At 44.3% G+C, this 7,308-nt stretch overlaps 1 long non-coding RNA gene and 1 other non-coding gene across 2 annotated transcripts; both read left to right on the plus strand.

Moving 5' to 3' along the window:
• The first annotated feature begins 75 nt into the window (after window positions 1–75).
• LOC115029759 lies at window positions 76–5,699 on the plus strand. The gene is made up of 2 exons (XR_003835327.1): window positions 76–575; window positions 4,953–5,699. It is a non-coding gene; the product is annotated as an uncharacterized LOC115029759 (long non-coding RNA).
• Window positions 5,582–5,772, plus strand: LOC115032502. The gene has a single exon (XR_003838166.1). It is a non-coding gene; the product is annotated as a U2 spliceosomal RNA (small nuclear RNA).
• Window positions 5,773–7,308: the final 1,536 nt, after the last annotated feature.

Genomic DNA, 7,308 nt, shown 5'->3' on the forward strand with positions numbered 1-7,308 from the left:
TTTTTTTTTTTTAACGTAAATGGATTTGTGTAATGTGTATATGTGGTTGCTTATTTGGTGATTCATGTGTTGAAGCAAAACTTAGCTCATGTTGTACAGAAGTCTGGTTGTTTCCCTTTTTGTTGCTGCATTTTCAGGCTAAGTTGCTATGAAATGCAATCTAACAAGTTACATTTCTTTGCACCGTCAGAGAAGTAATGCCTAACCTATACTTGTGCTGCCTGTTTGTCACTCCTTTCTGTTACAGCCTTTTCTCTGGTTTTGGATATTTACATAAGTAAAATTAAACATTAGAGGACTGTGCTACTTAAAGGGCCACTTAATAAAAAAAGAAGTCTTCACTATTCACTCGATTGTATCTGAGATTAATAATGAGAATTGAGGGAGGAAGCCAGTGTCATTAAAAATAACATTTAAAAATTTTTAAATGCCTCTCTCTCTCTCTCTCTCTCTCTCTGTGTGTGTGTGTATGTATGTATGTATGTACACACACGCACGAGCGCCTGTTTCTTTGCAGGGTGGAAACTAGGGAACTAAGAGGAAACAGCTATGAGCAGAGCAGGACACCTGTCTTGGTAAGGTATTTCTAGCATTCGTATTAAAATGGATATTATAAGTTAGGACGTAGAGATACCGTCTGGAAGGACCCCATAAGGAAGCAAATACTCGCAGTGCAGGCAAGAAGAAAACCAGAGTCGTCTGAACCTAAGGGGCTTTTAGTCTGTGGTTGTTTTGGTCGCGTCTTTTATTTCCAGGTCCTTCCTGTTTCCTAACAAGTGCTCCCTCCCTCAGCTCTAAAGCCCACAGTTGCCTGAATGTGCCATGGCCCTGGTGGCTGGTTGATTCGGACCAGGGAATAAGTGTAGTGGCGCACACCTGCGATCCACTCTGCTTTCGCCCTGGGCTGAGTTAGTGTCACTTTCATGCTTACAGTAGCTCTGTCTTGCACAGCCTTCTTTCTAGTTAATCCAGAGAATAACTTCTTCACAGCTGTCCAACAAACAGGCCTGGGCTTGAGTCTTGTCGGCACACAACAGAAGTAATGGTCTTGTGCTGATGGTGGGAATGGGGCTTTATAGGTGGTACAAGTCTTATGCAATATCCACACAGTGCTCAGGAGAAGGGGAGGACAGGAGACAGGAAAGGGTGAGATCTTGGCCTAAGCAAGAGAGTGATGGTCCCCTAAGGAAATCATCTGTCATGACCCTGGGATGGTAAAAGACAGCCCAGATCTCCTACACTTTTTCTACACCATGTTTAACTGCACTGCTCATCCAAAAATACTCTATATAATAAACTCTCCTGTCACCGATAAATCAGCCCCCACAGCTCCCTGTGCACCAGTTAATGACTGTGTGTGTTCAAGATGTGCTGGGAACAATGTTGTATGTAGACTTTCAACAGATCCTTACACAGACAACTGTGAACTCCTTAAGTGTTCATTTTATCAAATGTTCATGATCACATTATGATAAACCAGCCTGCCTCCATCTTAGCCTAGAAAGCCATATTAAAGACAAACTACGTTCATTTCTTTTCTTTCTTTTTTTGTTTTTTTGTTTTTTCGAGACAGCCCTGGCTGTCCTGGAACTCACTCCGTAGACCAGGCTACCCCTGAACTCAGAAATCTGCCTGCCTCTGCCTCCCGAGTGCTGGGATTAAAGGTGCGTGCCACCATGCTGGGCTCTATGTTCATTTCTATGAAACATTAAATTTGTAACTCCAGGATCATTTCTATGAAACATTAAATTTGTTACTCCAGGATTGGGCTATGCCCCACCTGCAACCTTTATTACAAATGGTTCTATACTGCCTGGTCCCGGAAATGGCAATCATGCCTTTGTTTCAAGAGGCCCTTATGGGGGCTGGAGAGATGACTCAGCAGTTAAGAGCACTGACTGCTTTTCCAGAGGTCCTGAGTTCAATTCCTAACAAACACATGGTAACTCACAACCATCTGTGATGGGATCCGATGCCCTCTTCTGGTGTGTCTGAAGACAGCTACTGTGTACTCACATACATATATAAATTCTTTTAAAAATATTTATTTATTTATGTATTTATGTAATTTATTTATTTTGTGTATATGAGTACACTGTGGGAATTGAACTCAGGATCTTAGTAAAATCAGTCAGTGCTCTTACCTGCTGAGCCATCTCACCAGCCCATAAATAAATTCTGTTGTTATGACCACCTTGTTATGACCACCTTGCAGCATGTCTTTGTTTCGTAGAGGTTGTTATGACCAACTTATGCTTTTGTTCTGCTTCTGTAACTCCACAGAAATTACAGAAGTTATTTGCTTGCCATTTTCAGCCAATTGGAAATCCCTTATCTCTGAGCAATAAAAACCTTATCTTCCCCAGTCAAAAGCTGATTTGAGCCTCAACTTGAGGGAGATACAGTGTCTGAGTACATGAATTTTTAAAAAGATTTAATGGTTTGCTTTAATTTGGCCATGATTTGGGTCTGCGGTCTTTCTCACATCTGTGGGATCAATTTAGTGATCTTATGGAAAGCAAAGATGACATACTATTCATCCTCAGAGAAAATGCACACTGTGTGTGTGTATGTGTGTGTGTGTTTGTTTTTTGAGACAAGGTTTCTCTGTATAGCCCTGGCTGTCCTGGAGCTCACTTTGTAGATCAGGCTGGCCTCGAACTCAGAAATCCACCTGCCTCTGCCTCCCCAGTGCTGGGATTAAAGGCATGCGCCACCATGCCCAGCCCAATATAAACCCATTGTTAACTACAGAGGTGTATCCAATATTCCCACTTTATTGTATTTTTAAAGATTTACTTATTTATTTTATGTATATGAGTACACTGTAGCTGTACAGATGGTTGTGAGCCTGCATGTGGAGGTTGGGAATTAAATTTTTTTTTTTTTTTTTGGTTTTTCGAGACAGGGTTTCTCTGTGTAGTCCTGGCTGTCCTGGAACTCACTCTGTAGACCAGGCTGGCCTCGAACTCAGTAATCCTCCTGCCTCTGCCTCCCAAGTGCTGGGATTAAAGGCGTGCGCCACCACGCCCGGCGCGGGAATTAAATTTTAGGACCTCTGCTTGCTCTTGTCAACCGTGCTTGCTCCAGTCCGCCCACTTGCTCAGTCCCTGCTCACTCTGGCCCAAAGTTTTATTTATTATTATAAATGAGTACACTAGCCAGGCAGTGGTGGCCCACGCCTTTAATCCCAGCACTTGGGAGGCAGAGGCAGGCGGATTTCTGAGTTCGAGGACAGCCAAAAGTGTACTGTAGCTGTCTTCAGACACACCAGAAGAGGCTGTCAGATCTAATTATGGATGGTTGTGAGCCACCGTGTGGTTGCTGGGATTTGAACTCAGGATCTTCAGAAGAGCAGTCAGTGCTCTTAACCTCTGAGCCATCTCTCCAGCCCTGTTTTTATCTTATTTTTTTAAATGAACTTTTTTTTTAAATAACCTTTCCAGTTATGATCAAGAATAATGATCACATGTATCTGGTCTCAAATCGTTTCCCACCTCTGCAAGGTTAGCCCTACAATAGTAAGTATCCCATGCCCTCAAAGTTCTCATGGAGGTATCTGACAAAAATTAGTGGCATACAATCTTAGTGACTGTTCTGTTGCTGCATCATGACCACGGCAACTCTTTTGTTGTTGTTGTTGTTTTGTTTCTTGAGACAGGGTTTCTCTGTGTAGCTCTGCCTGTCCTGGAACCCACTCTGTAGACCAAGCTGGCCTTGAACTCAGAAATCCACCTGCCTCTGCCTCCCAAGTGCTGGGAGTAAAGGCGTGCGCCACCACCACCCCAGCAACTCTTGTAAGAAAAGTCATTTCATTGGGGCGGGTTTCCAGTTTCAGAGGTGTGGCCCAATCTCATCATAGTGGGGTGGGAAGCATGCAGGTAGGCTCTGGAACAGTATAGGTGAGAGCTAATTCCTGGAGCGTAGGCAGAAAAAGAGATTCTGGGCTTGGCATGGGCTTTTGAAACCTCAAAGACCACACCCAGTGGCACACTTCCTCCAACAAGGCCACACCTTCTAACCCTTGTAATCCTTTCAAACATTCCACTGCCTGGCGACTGAGCATTCAAATATATGAGCCTGTGGGGGCCATTCTTTTTTTTTTTTTTTTTTTTTTCGAGACAGGGTTTCTCTGTATAGCCCTGGCTGTCCTGGAACTCACTTTGTAGACCAGGCTGGCCTCGAACTCAGAAATCCGCCTGCCTTTGCCTCCTGAGTGCTGGGATTAAAGGGGTGCGCCACCACGCCCGGCGGCCATTCTTATTCAAACCATCACTGGTACCTTTACCTAAATGATCTAAATGCTAATGACAATTCTTTAAGTAGATGATGGTTACAAAGTGATATAAAGTTACAAATAAAACACAACAAAATCTCTGTAACAGAATGTATCAGGGTGGTGTTTGTGTTTGGCATAAGATGTCCCAAAGTCTTGGGGGCAACTCTAAGCCCAAATCCTACAATATGAGTACTAGAAGTTTGCTCTTTTAGTATTTTGCCCTTTATATTTGGCAGATTGTCTTTTACTTGAGGCTGGGTCTCATATAGTTTAGGCTTTGCCTGATCTGGTCCTCCATTCTGCAATTTCCAGTGGCTGGGGTTGGAAAGTGTACAGCATCTTACCCAACTTTATTCCCTATAACACTCAAAAGAGGCACAGAACCAGCCCAGAGCCTACAGCTCTTCGGGGTAAATTCCTCTCAGGATTATGTCTGTCCTTAAACTGAAAATGATCTAAGGTTCTGGGTACCAGGGAGCTAATAAGAGTAGTGACTGTCCACTCTTCACTCCCACGTGCCAAACATCATTGATCCCTGCATTATTATTGCATTTGATGTTAACCATCGGTATTTTTTAGCCTGAAAACTGTAGAAAAGTTCAAAGACATCACACAATTTATTAAGAAATTTCAATATATGACATTTTTTTTTTTTGGTCAACATTTGTTACAGTTTTTACCTAAGTAAGTTTGCCTTGACAACATTGTGAAAACACCTAACAGAAAATCCTGCTAGACTCCCTGCGCCGCCCACCGCACTGGAGCCAGCCTCTCAACATGAGAAGATTGTCTTAAGACAACGCGAACTAGGAGCAGTAGGTCCACCCTTCAGCCACCGTCCTGCCTCGTCCTGCCTCAGAGTTTCTCCAGTGCATCTGGCCGTGGACATGTCCCCTTCAGGTCCTTCTATTTCCGGTGGGTTCCAAACCGCAATAGTCTGTGAGTCGACCAGTGAATCGCGGATCCCGCGGGGAAGAGCTAATTTGCACGCCCTGCCTTTACGCGAGGGGCGTGGCGACGTGCACAGGCCTAATTTTGCGTGTGTTGTCACGCCCTTCGCAAGGGGGCGGGGCATGCAAATCATACTCGGCGTGCGCGCTCGGGAACGCCGGGAGAGCCGGGGTCGTGGACTTTGTAGCTGAAGCTGTGGGTGCTGGAGTGGGAGTGAGGCGTGGAGGACGCAGTCGCGGACGGGAGGAGGAAGGAGCCTCGGGGAAGGCAGGATGTGAGGGTTGCGAGCGGTCACCACAAAGTTAATGTGTCTCACGGCCGCAGAGCATGGCTGCGCGGTGTGTGTCGAGTATCGCTTCTCGGCCTTTTGGCTAAGATCAAGTGTAGTATCTGTTCTTATCAGTTTAATATCTGATACGTCCTCTATCCGAGGACAATATATTAAATGGATTTTTGGAACTAGGAGTTGGAATAGGAGCTTGCTCCGTCCACTCCACGCATCGACCTGGTATTGCAGTACCTCCAGGAACGGTGCACCCCTTCTGGGGGAAAATGATGGTTAAATAAGAGACCTGAGAGTTATTAGATTATCATGGGGTTCTTACTAATCTGTTACTTTTACTATACATCACTCTAATATAGCATGTTTTCATGCCTATGCTGGTTTTTCACAGTGTTAGGTATGTTATTTTTGTACGGTAACCTTTAAATGATGATTCACTGAAGTTCTGTTAAGAGTCCTAGGTTCTTCTGAAATAAATTGTAGTGACTGTCCTGAGAAGAAAGAGTACAGAGTGCTGCCATTTTGTCCAAAACTCAGGCGATTGTTTAAACCTGAAGAACCAAGCAAAGTAATTAGGAGCTGTTCCCAATTGCAATGTGTTATCAAAAAGTGAAAAATGCCAACAACAACAACATCAAATTAACTACAGCTGGTACCCGGCAATGGCCTGCACACCCCATTGTATGATTAATTTTAAAATAATATAAAAATAAACGTTTAGGAGCTTGAGAAATAGCTCAGAGGTTAAGTTAGGGCACTGTCTGGGAGCCAATACCTTGACTTCCAAGGGCACCAGGCGCACAGACATATATGCAAGCAACACACTCATACATATAAGTCAAATATATTTTATTCTCATATTTTATCTGGACCGCAGATGTCCTATCCCTAGTGTCCCAACCCTTGTCCTCCCTAGATCCACCCTCTCCCACCTCCACTCAAAAAAGAGCAGGTCTCCCAAGGACATCAACCAAACACAGCATAAACAACCTACATCATGACCAGGAACATATCATTACTCAAGGCAATCGGGCAATCTTATAGGAAAAAGTATCCCACAAGTAGGTAAGTGTCAGGGACAGCCCCCACTCTCACTGTTATGATTCCCCCACGAAACTCCAGGTTACACAACCATAACATACATAGCAAGGACCTAGGTCAGACTCTTACAGTCTCCCTGGTCTCTTCAAGGCCCCACGAGTGTCAGTTGATTCTGTGAGCTGTGTTCTCATGGTGTCCCTTCTGCTAGGCTCCAGTCCCAGAACATTCTACAGACATAACAAACTTTGGGTTGAAAGTTTTGTGGCTAGGTTGGTGTCCACTTGAGGCCTTGCCTGATTACAGAAGATGGCTGGTTCAGGCCCTGAGAGCCACCATTACTAGGAGTCCTTGCTAGGGCTATTCTTGCAGGTTCCAAGGAGTTTCCATTGCGCTAGGTTTCCACCTCTCCCCTTGAAATGTCCTCTAGACCCTCTCCTTTCTCCCAGTATTTTCTCCCCATTACCTGATCCCTCCTGTGCCAACCCCACTGTCTTAGTTAGGGTTTTACTGCTGTGAACATACACCATGACCAAGGCAAGTCTTATAAAAACAACATTCTTTGGGGCTGGCTTACAGGTTCAGAGGTTAAGTCCATTATCATCAAGGTGGGAACATGGCAGTATCCATTTCAGGCACTGCACAGGCAGAGCTGAGAGTTCTACATCTTCATCCAAAGGCTGCTAGTGGAAGACTGACTTCCAGGCAACTAGGGTGAGGATCTTTTTTTTTTTTTTTTTTTTTTTTTTTTTTTTTT

Source organism: Mus caroli, chromosome 1 (assembly GCF_900094665.2).
Source record: "Mus caroli chromosome 1, CAROLI_EIJ_v1.1, whole genome shotgun sequence".
Classification (NCBI taxonomy): domain Eukaryota; kingdom Metazoa; phylum Chordata; class Mammalia; order Rodentia; family Muridae; genus Mus; species Mus caroli.